The sequence below is a fragment of the Spermophilus citellus genome, assembly GCF_964194105.1.
Source record: "Spermophilus citellus genome assembly, chromosome: 6".
In the NCBI taxonomy this organism is placed as follows: Eukaryota; Metazoa; Chordata; class Mammalia; order Rodentia; family Sciuridae; genus Spermophilus; species Spermophilus citellus.
The window spans coordinates 113,098,082-113,113,883 of NC_138187.1; the positions used below are offsets into that span (position 1 = coordinate 113,098,082).

Genomic DNA, 15,802 nt, shown 5'->3' on the forward strand with positions numbered 1-15,802 from the left:
TGGGAACATGTTGGGTAGGGGTGATTGGTTAGTACAAGAGGGGGATTCGTTTGAACTGATTGGTTTAATCTGTGAGGGGGTGTTCGTGCTAAACTACATGGTTTCCTTTCATGTTACCAACCACCATAAACTACGGGGGGGGGGGGGGGGGGGGCGGGGGGGGTGTCTTCATCTGGCATCCCAGGTATTTTCCCTGTCTCATGCTGATTGGTGGTTGCTAGGGGTTGCTATGGGTCCTCACCTAGTGTAACTGAGTCAGGGACACCTGGCACTGAAGATCTCTCCTGTTATTTACAGACAAACAACTCAGCAGGGTGGCTATATGCCTAGGAGTGCTCTGAGGGTTTTTCCAAGGACAAGGGTCACACCCCCTCCCTCTGGACAGGTCTTGAGGTAGAAGCTGTTTTCAAAAATAGAGTCACATCAGTTTCTCAGTCTTTCCTTTTTCTACACCTCTCCATTTTCTATCATTTCTCCCTCCCCTTTTCTGATAGTGATATAATTTATCTGTGACCCGCAAAATATCAAAACTTCACTCCCTGCATGAAGTTACCACCTCTAAGTACTATGAAATATGGTGTCCCAAATCAACATACATCTGAGATCTTCCTCACCCAAATCCCCTTTTCCAATTGGGCAAACATGACCTTCAAACCTCTCCCACCACATACAGGTTTGCCATGTGCTAACCCTCCCTTGACTGGAGATGATATAACCTAACGAAACTAACTAATTTCTTCAGCAAAATCTTCATATCTTGGAAACAAAAGTAAAAAGAGGCTGGAGTGGGAGGGTTGGTAGTAAAGACCCTAAGAAAGGAAAAGCCAGTAAAACCTTCCTTAATTTGTCCCTTTTCTCCCCCACTCAAAAGGCCTACAGAAAAGTAAATGCACTCAGTAAACTGTTAAATTTACAACACAAATATAACCTAAAATTGTTATTTTTGCATAAAAATAGTCTAATATCATAGAACTAGTATGATTGGTTACTTCATCAAATGAGCTCCTCCTCTGTGACAAGGTAATTCGTCCACTCAGTCATATTCTGCTCCACACTCCCCTTATCCTCCATGTTGTTAGGTACAAGTTTCCACTCACTCTACTTTCAGAAAGACCTGTAATCATTCTCTTTACCTATTCTCTTTTAGCCCTGCTTTCTATCACTCTTGACAGAAAGCTGAGGCTTGATTTTTCTCTTATTCTAGGAACTGTCCCTACTCTGTCATTGTGGATCCTCCAAGAAGCAGACACCAGGATGGGATTAGCCATACAAAATACTCCTTAGGACAGATTCCCAGGAAGAATGGGGAGCAAGAGAGAGCCCTCAGATCACACCTGAGTAACACTTGTGTCAGGAAAATAAAGTAGGAAGAGCATCAAACCATACTGCAGTTCTGGGACAGTAGTGGACTGGTGGGCAGTATCCAAGCATAAGTTCCCCATTAGAGGAGCCCCTCATCCAGCAGAAATGGTACTCTGTGTTTGATCAGGGACAGAGACAGCCTGGGGCAACCATGGCTTCAGCATAGAATATTGGGGGAAAGACTGTCTCAACAAAGGTACAGGGACAATAGATAAATAAGGAAAAAAAATATAATTTGACTCCCTCCCACACTATTCGTCCAAATAAGTTCCAGGTAGATTGGAGATCTAAATATGAAAGACAAAAACTATAAAGCTTTTAGAAAATAATATAGGAGAATTCATGGCTAAGAAAGTGTTGTGATGGCAAAAGGTGCAACTTATGCAGTCGATGGGGAGAAATAAAGAATGTCCACACACTTCTGCCTTTGTCAATGCTTTTTTCACTCAAATCACCCAATACAATTTCACACTATAGGTTCTTAATCAAGAAAATGACAATCCTTAATGCTAGGTACTGCAATAGACATAATCAATTCACAGCAAACAATTCTAGATTAATTAATTCATAGCAAACAATTCTAGATTAATTAATTCACAGCAAACAATTCTAGATTAATTAATTCACAGCAAACAATTCTAGATTAATTCTAAGCACAGCAAACACACTTAATCATGACAGGCTCATAACAGACATTCCCTCTGTGTGTAAGTCAAGTGTCAGATCAAAAGTCTCAAGCCTTAGGCTCTAAGTCCAGCAGATGCACACTCAGACCACGATGATCAGATCAGAAACCAAGGCAGGCTTCTCCTGGGGTGGAGCTGATGACTAGCTGAGGAGGCAGTCATAGGGAGAAGTTCTTTTCTCACCAGAGTCAAGTGTGCTATAGAGTTTAAAAGCAGTGAGAACAACAAAACAACACAGAGGATCAGGCAGATGAGAAGATTTGGGATGTCAGCCCAGGTCCTCATTAGGCTCTCAGGCTTGTATGCATCGGTGTCGGCTAGCTGAATATTCATTTGTTCCTTCATTTATACTAAATTTGGGGGCTTTTGACCACTCTTTCTTTCTTTATTTATTTCTTATTTATTTGTTTTAATTAGTTATACATGACAGTAGAATGCACTTACATACTTTGATGTATCATACATAGATGGGATATAATTTCCCTATCCACAGTCATCGGGTCTCTCAGTGAGGTCATTTACCCTGAGGTAAATTAAAGCATCTGGTCTCGTGACCCCCACCCTGATTTTTTTGCCTTTTCCCCTTATCAGGGTGAGGACAACATGCCAGAGACTTCACTCTGAGTTTGTCAGTGTGGGGAGAAGTGACTTGTTTGTGCCTGAGGACCATACTGGAATGCTCTATTAGGTGTGCCTAGTGAGACTGCAGGTTTTAAAATGGGATTGCTTAGGCTCAGGCCTAAGGCCATCCTTACAGAAAGGAAATGTGTAAACCATAAAGATAGGGATAAATTGGAATACATTAAAGTTTAGAAGTTTCATTTATCAAAATTAAGAACTTCTGTTTTGATAAGAGAGTGAAAAGATAAACGAGAGTGGGAAAATGAGCTTTAACACATGTAACTGAGAAGAGGCTCATAACAAACCTGTATAAAAACTACTAAAAGATAATTAAAAACAAAACAGCAGGGGCTGGAGGTGTAGTTCAGTGGTAGAGCACTTACCTAGCATGCACGAGGCTCTGGGTTTGATCCCAAGCATCACCAAAAGAAAAAAAAAGAAAAAAAACAAAAACAAAAACCCCCGAGGACCCAGTATAACAGAGATTTGGACAGGTGTTCCAAAAAAAAAAAATTCCAAATGGCCAATAAACATAGGTGTTGAATATCATCACTGGTGAAGGAGACACAAATTAAAGTCATGATAAAATATCAGTATACTTTCAACTGCATGGTTAATTTTTTTCTAACCTGTTAACAAAATCCTAGAAAGAATATGGAGCAACACAAGTTCACAAAGGTGACTGAACACTGTGCAAAACTGTTCAATCACTTTGGAAAACTGAATATCAACTATTAAGCTGAATATCTGCTTACCCTTGCAACCCAGAAGTTCCAGATGTAGAAGTACCTAAAACTGATATTGCACAACAGATATGTGCCATAGAAGACATGCACATGAATTCTACAGCAGCATTAGTCATCATTATTGGTATGAGGCAAGTATCCACCAAGAGTATAATCAATAAATAAATTGTGGTATGTTCATCATGTGACATACCATAGTGATAACAAATGCACCAAAGCCATACCCAAAAATATGAATCAATTTCACAAATTGCTGAGGGACTCACATTCTAAAATTATCCAGAGTTCAAAGACAAGTGAAACTAAAATTCATATTTAAGTGGTAAAACTAGTGAAAAATTCAAGGACATGATAGTAGTAAGAGTCAGGGCAGTGGTTACTTTTACAGGGAGAGAAAGGGCATAATTGGGAAGGGGTGGGTGCTTCTGTGGGATGCTAGCAAGAGTCTGTTTTTAGCTGATATCTGTTTTGCAATAATTTTTAAAAGCTAACTATTATATTTTATGCATTTTTCCTAATTGTGTTATTTTTACAGCTGTGTTTTTAAAAAGTTTCTTCATAGGGCTGGGATTGTGGCTCTGCGGTAGAGTGCTCGCCTAGCACGGCAGGACCCGGGTTCAATTCTCAGCACCACATAAAAAAAAAATTGTATCCATCTACAAAAAAAAAGATATTTTCTCTCTCTCTCTCCCTCTCCCTCTCTCTCCCTCCCTTCCCCCATCTCTCTCTCTCAAAAAAAAAATTCTTCATAAAAGAAAGAGAGCCCTGCATAGTGGCATGCACATGTAGTCCCAGCCTTTAGGAGACTGAAGCAAGAGGGTCATTTGAGCCCAGAAGTTCTAGGAAAACCTGGGAAACATAATGAGACTCTGTCTCAAAAAACATGAATTAATAAATAAAAGTAAAAAAGAAAATATGAGCTGGGGTTATAGCTCAGTGGCAGAGTGCTTTCTTAGCACGTGTGAGGCACTGAGTTCGAGCCTTAGCACCACATAAAATAAACAAATAAAATAAAGACATTTTGTTAAAAAAAAAGAAAAGCAACAAACAAACAAATGATGAAAAAAGGAAAAAATAATTTTAAAAAAAGGAAAGCAGAGAGTGTGACGTCCAGCTTCTGAATAAGAACCTTCTTTGCACTAGCAACGAAAAAATGAATTAAAAATGGGTGACAATATTAAATAAAGAATATTTTAACACTTCTCAAAAAAAAGGGAAAGGAAAGGGGAAAACAATACAGATAGACCTAGCTCCTGTTTGTAAGAGCTTACCTATTCCAATACAGAATATGTGAAAACTGTAGCAAAATATTCGAAATAAAAGATCAATCATGAATAAGTTAATTAAGGTATTTTCATTTTTTTTTAACAAAAGAAGTAGGCAATAGAAGGATAGAAACATCCTTTAATGCAAAACTGTCTGCCTAGAACCCCATTTGAACAAAGAGAGTTGAGATGACTCTGCCTCACTCCTACCAGGTAAGGGCTTCCCCTTTCTCGCCTCTTCACCTGGCTGGCAGTTAGAATTGCAAGGAAAGACAACACCGTGACTCATAATGGCAAAAGATGATTGATGGATAATTTTACCAAGGTACTTTAGGTGCAACCTTGCAAAAGGTGCTTTCAGTACTCTGATAACTAATGGGTATGCTGGCAGGCACTTTCTCATTCAAAGACATTTATTTCTTAATTAAAATGACATGCAAATGTTAACATTTATTAATTATCTTCCTAGTTCATAGCAATATAATTAACTGACTTCTAAAAGCTGAAAATGATATTGCCATCTTTTAAAAGTTTCAGCATTGGGTTTAAGTGAAAATGTGAAGTTGGCAAAGCTGTTCTCATTTCAGTCTCTCTTCCCACATCTCACCTCCATGATTGCTTACAAAGTGGCTGTAATAATTCTTCCCATCCCTGTACACTTGCACCATTGCAATGTGACCTTGTTGCCATTCCCATCAAGAGGAGGGCATCTTTACCAGTCAAGGCCTTACTGCCATGATCACTCCTGAGTAACCTGATCAGTTTTCCCTGCATAGTTTCCCAGCTCACTATAAAGAGACAAAACCATTAGAGTGATATATGGACGTTTATAACTGAACCCTGAGCACCAGGATTGGGCCTAACATTTTTTGTTATGAGGTTGAGATAAACCAGATACATTCTGGTTTGGATAAAGTCACTTTTGTCCTGACTGCTTTATTTGCCCCTTCTTTCTGATACCAATTACAGGGATTCACTTGGTTTTGCTGCCACCCAGGCCCATAGTTCTGTCAGTAAATCCCCAGTAAATTGCTCTCTGTGCAAACCTGGATCTGTATTTGGCCTCATAGAAACTTGGGGCAAGTTCTCAAATTCTGGGACCAGGTTGTCCCAGAACACAAAACTACTCAAAGAGTCCAAGATGTTCTCCTTGTCCTCCAATACACCTTAGATCTGCACCTAAGAAAGTAAAACAGTGGAGTACGGTGGGGGGGCTGCATTGAGGACATAAGGTCTACTCCCTCTGAAAGCAGCAGAAAGGATTCAAGAACCAATGTCCACTGTCTTGGAGCCATTTTAACCTCTACCCAGGAAGATTACCTGGAAGGTGAAGAGACTTTCCTGGGGAGTAACTGTGTGGAGAGTGTAGCAGCAGCTGGAGGTCTAGAGAGCAATTCCATATCCAGGATTTGTGGAGATTCATAAGAAACAATCAGGTTTGAACAGCTGCCAGTTCTAAAAAGTACAAAGACAGCCAGTTCAGAATAGTACCAATGAACAAGGCACTATAATGATCATTCTACAAAGTAGAAATGGAAGAAGCATGGAGAGGTTGAGTGGTTTGCCCAAGGTAATACAGTAAGTGCCAGAGCTGGGAATGAAAACCATAGGATGTGTGATTCCAAAAGCAGACTCTTAATCACTGTGCTGCTCCAGATTACCTGGTAGAATGCATGGCAAATCAGACAGGCATCAGCACAGAACCAAGAACAAGTGATACAAAGAGAAAGAAAAACCAAGCCAGAGGCATGGTAGGCTCTCTATTATCCCAGGAACAAAACTGATGCCCCTTGTAGGTCATGGACTAAAACAACTGAATGAGGGAGCACTTAGAGATAACATCAATATACTGTGCCATCTATAATGTATGCCAATGCCTCCTGGTTGACCTAACCTCCAGTAAAACATGACAGCAGCCACTTAGTAAAGCAATCTGGAGCAGGAGGGGCCTTAAAAGCATCTTGCTGTGGATGAGTCAATGTTCTGTCTACCTAGGGCAGCTGTAGGGAACAGCAGCTATGGGATATGGCAAGAAGTCCCATAGTCTCAATACTGGGCCTATGAGTCATTCAAGGGTAAGGGGAAGGTTTGAGACTGGAGAAAAAAGAAAGTATTGGCTCAAAACCATGAAAAGAACACTGCAAATTCATAATCAATAAATGTTTAATTGATTAATTAAGCTACAAAACTAACATGTCAACTTCATTTGTTAAAATAAGAATTTCATTACATTTGAAAAAATCTATTTGTTAGACATTTTTTCTTCACATGAATTCCAAGTGTGAATAAGAAATCAGAGCCAACTGTGAATTAAATAAGTTGTTTATAGCCAGATCACTTCAGGGGCACATTTGTGTGTATGTGTGTGTTGCTGGGGATGGAATCCAGGGACTCCCTCATGCTAAGCAAGTGCTCTACCACTGAACTACATCCTCAGCCTGGCAAAATTATTTTTTAAAAGCCTTCCAAAATATACATAGGAAAAAAATTACATTGAATATAGTATTTTACTTTTTTAAATGATGCAGGGTGAGAGCCCCAAAAGAAAAAATTCTTACAATCCTTTAATATCCCATTAACAGGTCAACGTCATCCTGAACAAGCAAAGAAGGACCACTAAAGCCATCAATGAATCCAAGTTCATCCCACAAGGCATCAAATGTTATTGCTCTTCACTAAATCTTAATTGCATGGAGAGGCAACACTTGTGACTCTGAGCAGAAGATATGAAATCATTGTCCCCATTCCACACTTAATTGTGTGTCCTGAGGCAAGTGGTTCAACCTTTCTATGCCTTATTTACCTCATCTGTAAAATAAGGAGACTAACAGAGTCCACATCCAATGGTTGGGAAAATTAACAGAGCAAGTAAAGAACTTATAACTCTGCCTGCCACTTAGAGAGTACTGGAGAAATTTTAATTGTTCACAGAAACTTGGATCTGCCAAGGGAACTCCAATCCACAGCCTCACTGTTCAATCATTATTACATCTTCCCAAGGTGAACATGTACAAAGGCAGAGATGCTTTTTCAAACAGGTTTGACATGGTCAAGGTCAGGGCCAGTCTGTCAGGCAAAGACCAATGGCATTCAAGGTCAGGGGCTAGAGAGTTGTTGATCAGAGAGCTAGAAATCTAGGACACAAGCATTACTTTCAGAACGGAATGCTTTATTTGTATGGGTTCTAAAATAGCTTTCTAACATCCTCATGTTGGATTTATTGATGCCTATGGAGATAAAAAGGAGAATTTTACAGTTAGATAAAAAAAGGAGAATTTTTATGTTAATCCTCAACAACTGAGTAGTTGATCTGTAGCAAATGGAAGCTTCCTACAGATGTATGAAGTATTTTAATACAAATTCAGTGTTTTATAGATCCATAGAGGATCGGGATAACTCTTTATAAACATCCATCTGGCTGGAGAGAAATGGAGAAAGGGAGGAAGAGAGGGAGGGAAGGAGGAAGGAAGGAAGGAAGGAAGGAAGGAAGGAAGGAAGGAAGGAAGGCTGGCTAGAACCAAAAAATTTGTAATGTAAACTTATTTGTATAAAAAAGGAAAGAAAAGACTCAACCCTACTTTTGTATACATTATATGTATAAATGCACAGAAAAAAAGACTGAAAGGGTGCACATTGATTTGCAGCTCTTCCTCCGACAGGAGAGCAGATTTTCCCCAGGGTATTTTGACAGGAGAAAAATAGGAGGCCAAGGGTACAAACAGCCAGGAGAGTTGTCCACGATCTAAAGGGAACAAAACTGGGTGAATCCGCTGGCTCCCCAAACTTCAAGCTAAACTCATAGTATGACCACACACCACTGGAGGTCTCCCAACCAGATTTTGCTGTGAGAGTGAGCAGCAAGGAATTCTTGCCAGGGAAGAAGAAACCCACTCTGCATCTTTTAAGCTAAGTAGCATCACCAGGCAAAGAAATAAGGAGATAGGCCAACTGGCTAGATTCCCACTCGGCCAGAATGGCCAAATAGGCTCATGAGAATTCCCTTAAAGTGAACACGTTTCACATCTCTCTCCAACTGAGAGATATCTAAGATGCTAAAAATATCAGGGCAATCTGTACTCAAGCTACTCGCCCTACACTCCAAATGTGTAATATTTGCTGGCAGAAGAAAGTCTCAGCATCCTTGTCATCGAGGATGAGGAGCAGAGCAGTATAGGAACGCACAGCAGGTGCACCTAATCTAGCCTGGAGTGAGGCGTTGTCAAGAGCACCTGTCAACCACTCTTGAGCACAGCCTTGAAAGTTGGAAAGGGTTGAACGATGGAAAAGGCTGAGCTTATATGGACAAGCTGGAATACATGTCCATATACCCAAGTTCCCCACGCCAACAGTCTGGAGGGCAGACCTCTTGGATGGCTGGTTAGACTCCATTCTCTTTGCTATCCATGACATTAGGCATTATCTCACTATTCATTAACAGCAGAATCATTTGAGTTTTACCATCACACATGTAGGGCTGTGGGTAGAAAAAGATTAGTTCCTAGGGGCTGAGGTTGTGGCTCAGTGGTAGAGTGCTCGCCTAGCATGCATGAGGCACTGGGTCCTCAGCACCATAAAAATAAAATAAAGATACTGTATCCACCTAAAAAATAAATATTAAAAAAAAGATTAGTCCCTAATAAAATCTTGTTACTTTACTCCACCAATAAACTATAGCTGAAGTAATAGGGTTATATTATCAATGGGGCTTCATACTGCTCAGATATGCTCTGAGAAGTCATCGTACTTAATCCAGTCATAAAACTCATAATCTGTATGCTGTGTTTATTGATATGTATTTTTCTTCTTTAATATCCTCCCTTCCTTCCCATGATTACCCTGTGCTGTGGTTTCAGTCCTTGTTATATTGAGTGGATGCAAATAGGCTTACAAATCCTCCTCTATTTTTTTTAACTAACGCATTATAGTTGTACATATTGTCAGAATTTGTTGTTACATATTTATACATACATACAATATAACAATATAATTTGACAAATATCACTCCCCAGTACATCCCCCTCTGTCTCTTCCTTCACCCTTTGGTTCTTTTCTTCTACTTATCTCCCTTTGATTTTTAGGAGATCCACCCCTACTTTTCCTTTCCTTTTTCCTCTCTAGCTTCCGCATATGAGAGAAAATATAAGACCCTTAACCTTCTGAGTTTTAGTTATTTTGCTTAACATGATGGTCTAGTTCCATCCACTTTCCTGCAAATGTCATAATTTTGTTTCTCTTTATGGCTGAATAAAACTCCATTATATATATGTACCATATTTTCTTTATCCATTCATCCACTGATGGACACTAGGCTGATTCCATAGTTTGGCTATTGCGAATTGTGCTACTATAAACAGGGGTATCATATATCACTGTAGTAAGATGACTTTAATTCTTCAGGATAAAAACTGAGGAATAGCATAGCTGAGTCATATAGTAGTTCTATGCCTGGTCTTTTGAAGAACCTCCATACTGATTTCCATAGTGGTTGTACTCATTTACTGTCTCACCACAGTGTAAAAATGTTTCTTTTTCTCCATATGGTCTCCAGCATTTATTATTATTTATATTCTTTATGCCTGCCATTCTGACTGCTGTGAGATGAAATCTCAGTGTAGTTTTAATTTGCATTTCCCTGACTGCTAAAGATGATGAACATTTTTTTATGTGCATATTGCTATATGTGCATTGTTATGTTGTGTGCATTATACATTTATACAATATAACAATACAATTTGACAAATATCATGTATTTGTTGGCCATTTGTATTTCTTCTTTTGAGAAATGACTATTTAGTTCATTGGCCAACTTATGAATTGGGTTATTTGATTTTTTTGTGTATATATTCTATATATTAATATATTATATATTAATTCTATATTAATAATATATTAATATATTCTAGATATTAATCCTCTGCCAGAAGAGTAGCTAGCAAAGATTTTCTCCCATTCTGTGAATTATCTATTTATATTCTTAACTGTTTCCTTTGCTGTGCAGACGCTTTTTAATTTGATGCTGTCCTATTTATTAACTCTTGGCATTACCAAATCCCCCTCTTTTTTAGAACATGAAGGACATGAGTTAGGACTAGTCATTAGGGCATCAAAGAACAGGAGATCAGGGTTGTTTTGTTTTGGTTTTTTGGAACTGGAGATTGAACCTAAGGGAATTTTGCCGTGGAGCTACATCTCAGTCCTTTTTATTTTTTTATTTTGAGACAGCCTTGTTAAGTTGCTGAGACTGGCCTCCTCTTGCAATCTTCCTGCCTCAGACTCCTAAGTCACTGAGATTACAGATAGGCACTACCATGCTTGACTAGAACCCAACTTATTTGGGGTAGGGGTTGGGTACTGAGGATTGAACTTAGAGGTGCTTTACTATTGATCTATATTCCCAGTCTTTTATGAGACAGGGTCTCACTAAGTTGCTGAGGGGCTTGCTGACCTTGAACTTGTGATCCTCCTGCCTCACTCTCCCAAATCACTGAGATTACAGGCATGTACCACCATACCCAGCCAGAGTAGAATTTCAACTCTTTTTTTAAATAAATATTTTTTAGTTGTAGTTGACACAATACCTTTATTTTATTTATTTATGTATTTTTATGTGGTGCTGAGGATCAAACCCAGGGCCTTGCACGTGCTAGGCAAGCTCTTTACCGCTGAGCCACAACCCCAGCCCCTAGAATTCAACTCTTAATGGATGAGATTTGACATGTATTAAAAATATCTTAGAGGCCAGGTGCAGTGGCACACACCTGTAATCCCAACTACTAAGGAAATGAAACAGAAGGATTCCAAGTTCAAGTTCAGCCTGGGCAACTTATCAAGGCACTGTCTCAAAATAAAAGATAAAAATAAAAAATAAGAAGGGATAGGGATGTAGCACAGTGGTAGAGTGCCTGCCTAGCATATGTAAGGCCCTGGATTCAATTCCCAACACTAGTGAAAAAAAAAATCTCTTCGGGGCTGGGGATGTGGCTCAAGCGGTAGCGCGCTCGCCTGGCATGCGTGCGGCCCGGGTTCGATTCTCAGCACCACATACAAACAAAGATGTTGTGTCCACCGAGAACTAAAAAATAAATATTAAAATTCTCTCTCTCTCTCTTTCTCTCTCTCCCTCTCTCACTCTCTCTTTAAAAAAAAAATCTCTTAAAATCAAAACATTTATAGGACCAAGCATTGGATGAACAAGCAAACTCTTGCTATAATTGTTATATTTCCAAACTGAAGAAAATAATGTAAGAAGGATCCAGTTAATAACAATGAAACAGACTCAATGAAAGTCAGAGGTGATTGTTGGCAGCACCCACTCAAGATATCCAGGAACAGGGACACTAGAGACATATCATGAAGGTATCTCTACAGGAGAGATGGCTCTGAACTTGATGTTTTTATATATTTGAAAAGTATAATCCACCACGTACACACACACACACACACACACACACACACACACACACACACACACATTTGCTGTGATTGAATAAGAACTTAGAAGCTTTTGGATTAAATTTTGACCTACTATGTAAATTTCCCTTTGGTAATACAATATACAAACTAGAGACTGTAAGTCTCTTGGTCTTGAAAAAAGATAAACTTTTCATAAATGAACAAAAAAGTCAGGCAGTATGAATCAATCCTGGAGCAACTGATCCACTCTGGGTGGGTTGAGTCTAGAAAGGAATAAGCAGCAATGAAATTTAACCAAAGAGCAGAAGCACTTGCCTTCAACAATGAACTTTGCAATAAAAATAAATAAAAATAGTTCATGAATGCAAGAATGAAGAAGCCAAGGCATATTTTTTAAAAAGCTAGTAATGATCTAAATTCAATTAAACATAGAAATAAATCTAAATAACTGGTAACCACAGCTATAAAACATGATGAATTCATTACAAATCTTGGGAAAAGAGCTACAATTTTAAAATAATAATGATTTGATAATAACATAGTAGTATAGAATTTTCAGAGTGTGTCAAAAAAAAAAAAAAAAAGACCCAGAAGACAGAAAAGGTAGGTTGCAGTAGAGTGCAATTTTTTACATTTCCTAGGATGAGTTTAGACAGTTTATTTAAGAAATTGGTAGATTACAAAATATAAATTTAAATATATAATTTAAGATAAAAAAGTAACTATGGACTTATTTGACTTTCACTTAAATTAAGATGGAATAGGAACCAGATTTAATTTATGCTTAAACTGACTTAACAAGACAAGAAATGCAAAATAGTGGTTTTCATAGCTCTAGACATCAGGAAACTAAAGAAGGTCAGTAATCCTTGAGAGGCAGAAATGAACAAGTCCTAGAGTGGCCCACTGTACTATGTTAACAGAGTTTCTAGGTGTGGCTTGGAAGGGAGAAAGAAGAACCCAAAGGAAGCTTTGTGATCACCCTGCACTGAGGACACAGATATGGGAATACAATAAGGCCAAGGTAGCTGGTGTTTATAGGACAGAGCAACAAAGATGAAATAGCTGGGATTACAGGTGCACACCACCACAGAACATCCTTTAAAGGGTTCATCTGATTAGGTCAGGCTTATCCAGGATAATCTCCTTTTAGATTACTCAAGGTCAATTGATTAGTAGCTTAATAACAGAGTGAAATCCTATCACATTCACAAGTCCCACATACCCTCAAGGAGAGAAGATTATTATAAGGCTAGTATACTCCAGAAGGCAGGACTCCTGGAGACCATCAATGAATTCTCCCTGCTAAAATAAATATAAAATGTTTTACTCTTTATTAAATATCTTTATAACTATTGAAAGCAAAAATAACAGCAGTATATTGTGTTCATAACATATGCACAAATAAAATGTATGACAACAAGATCAGAAAGGGATGGAAGAGATAAAGTTGCATACAGTTGAAAGTTTAAACTAAGTGATGTATCATTTGAAAGTAATCTGTGACAAGTTAAAGATGAATACTATAAATCTTAGAGCAACACTAAAAATAAAAGAATGAAGAGATATATGAGGACACAGATATGGATATATCAAAGGAAATAGAACTGAATCTTTAAAATACTCAACTGACCTAAAAGAAGGAAGAAAAAAAGGAAAAGGTAGGGAGTAGAGAATAGATGAGACTAATAGAAAACATGTAACAAGAGGGAAAAATTTGAACCCAACCATATCAATAACCATATTAACTGCAATGGTTTTAAAAGTACAACCTGAAAAGTGATGATAAATGGAGCCATTCCTGCTTCAACCAATCGTCTCTAGGACCATATATTCTATCAGTGGCGACCCAGCGCTATATAATGCTCACTCATTTAGGGTGTGTTATGGTTTGGATGTGAGATGTGCCCCAGAAGCTCACATGTGAGACAAAATCAAGAAGGTTCAGAAGAGAAATGATTGAATTTCGACAGCATTAACCTAATCAGTGAATTATTCCCTGATGGGATTAACTGGGTGCTGACTGGAGGTAGGTGGGGTAAGGCTGGAGGAAGTGATTAATTGGGGGCATGGCTAGGGCATATATATTTTGTATCTAGAGAGTGGAGTCTCTCTCTGCTTCCTGATCACCATGCAAGCTGCTTCTCTCTACCATAGTCTTCCATCATGATGCTCAGTCTCACCTTGAACACCAAGGAATGGAAACAGTCTTCTATGGACTAAAATCTCTGAAATTGTGTGCCGTCAAATAAACTCTTCTTCCTCTACAATTGTGCTGGTCAGGTCATTTAGACACAGCAGCAAAAAAGCTGACTATTACAGGTTGTATTCTGCCTTTATGAGAGGGTGCCCCATTCTCATTCTCTTAAGAAATTGGTAGATTACAAAATATAAATTTAAATATATAATTTAAGATAAAAAAGTAACTATGGACTTATTTGAGTTGTACCTCCAAAAAAGACATTCTATTGTTCTATCAGGCTGGCAACTTCTAGCAAAGAAATATGTAACAAGACAGTGGATCCCACAGTCACATATCCATTGTTATATTTATTTTGCTATTACGCAAGCTGCTTAATCCACTGTGGTGTCATGTGGGATCCCACAGTGTTGAAATAAACACAAAGCCCCTCTGGTGGTGCTGGCTGAAACCCTAAAGGCAGGAACAACAACGCATACCTGAAATATATATCCATTGCAGGCAAAATGAATTTCCCTACTTTCCTGAGTGGATGGGTGTGTTAGTCAGTTTTTCATCACTATGACCAAACTGCCTTGCAAGAACAACTTAGAGAAGAAATTTTACTTTTGAGCTCACAGTTTCAGAGGTTTTGGACCATAGTAATCCAACTCCATTGCTGTGGGCATAAAGTAAGGCAGAACATCATGGTGAAAGGGGATGGGGGGGGGGAGGGCTTCTCAGCTCATGGCAGCCAGGAAACAGGTTTGGGCAAGTGGGAGTAGGGGAAGAAGAGGCCAAGGACAGCTATAGTCCAAGGCCAAATGCCCTGTGACCTACTTCCTGCAGCCACACCCACCTGCCTACAATTCCCACAGAAGTCCATTCAGTTATCAATAGATTAATCAACCAAGGGATTAATCTGCTGATGAGGTCAGAGCCATAGTCGCTACCTAAAAGCCCCACCTCTGAACTTTCCTGCATTGGGGATCATGTTTTCAACACATGAACTTTGGGGTGAACATTCCAGATCCAAACCATAACAATAGGGTTAGATGTAATCAATTTGCTACCAAACATCTGGTTGTTCCTCTCAAAAGATAACATAGCAGGAACTTAGTACTGGTCTCTGTGGCTGAAGACTGGGCACTCAGCAGTGGTACTGTCTATGTCAGCCTTGGTAAGCAAGAGTCATGCTATTATATGCATGTTGCCTCCATCTTGCCACCATGGCTACACCATTCATGTACCCATTGTGCACACACTGAGTAACCAATGAAAGCTTGTTGACATCAACTGGTTGAGTCATTCCACCTAACAGGTTGTTTAGGGCCCCTTCCTTACTAGATGCTATGAGCCAGACCCCTGGACCAAGATATATTTATGACCTGGCCTCCTTTTACTTCTAGATAAATAAATAGATGTTGTAGATGGACACAATATCTTTATTTTATTTATTTATTTTTATGTGGTGCTGAGGATCAAACCCAGTGCCTCATACATGCCAGGCAAACACTCTACCACTGAGCC

At 38.9% G+C, this 15,802-nt stretch overlaps 1 long non-coding RNA gene across 1 annotated transcript in view; it reads right to left on the reverse strand.

Moving 5' to 3' along the window:
- The window catches only part of LOC308651512, a 110,784-nt gene that overhangs the window by 14,794 nt on the left and 80,188 nt on the right, over nt 1–15,802 (reverse strand). The window contains exon 2 of the long non-coding RNA XR_014022570.1: nt 6,001–6,135. This is a non-coding gene — a long non-coding RNA (uncharacterized lncRNA). The remainder of the gene's footprint in view (nt 1–6,000; nt 6,136–15,802) is intronic.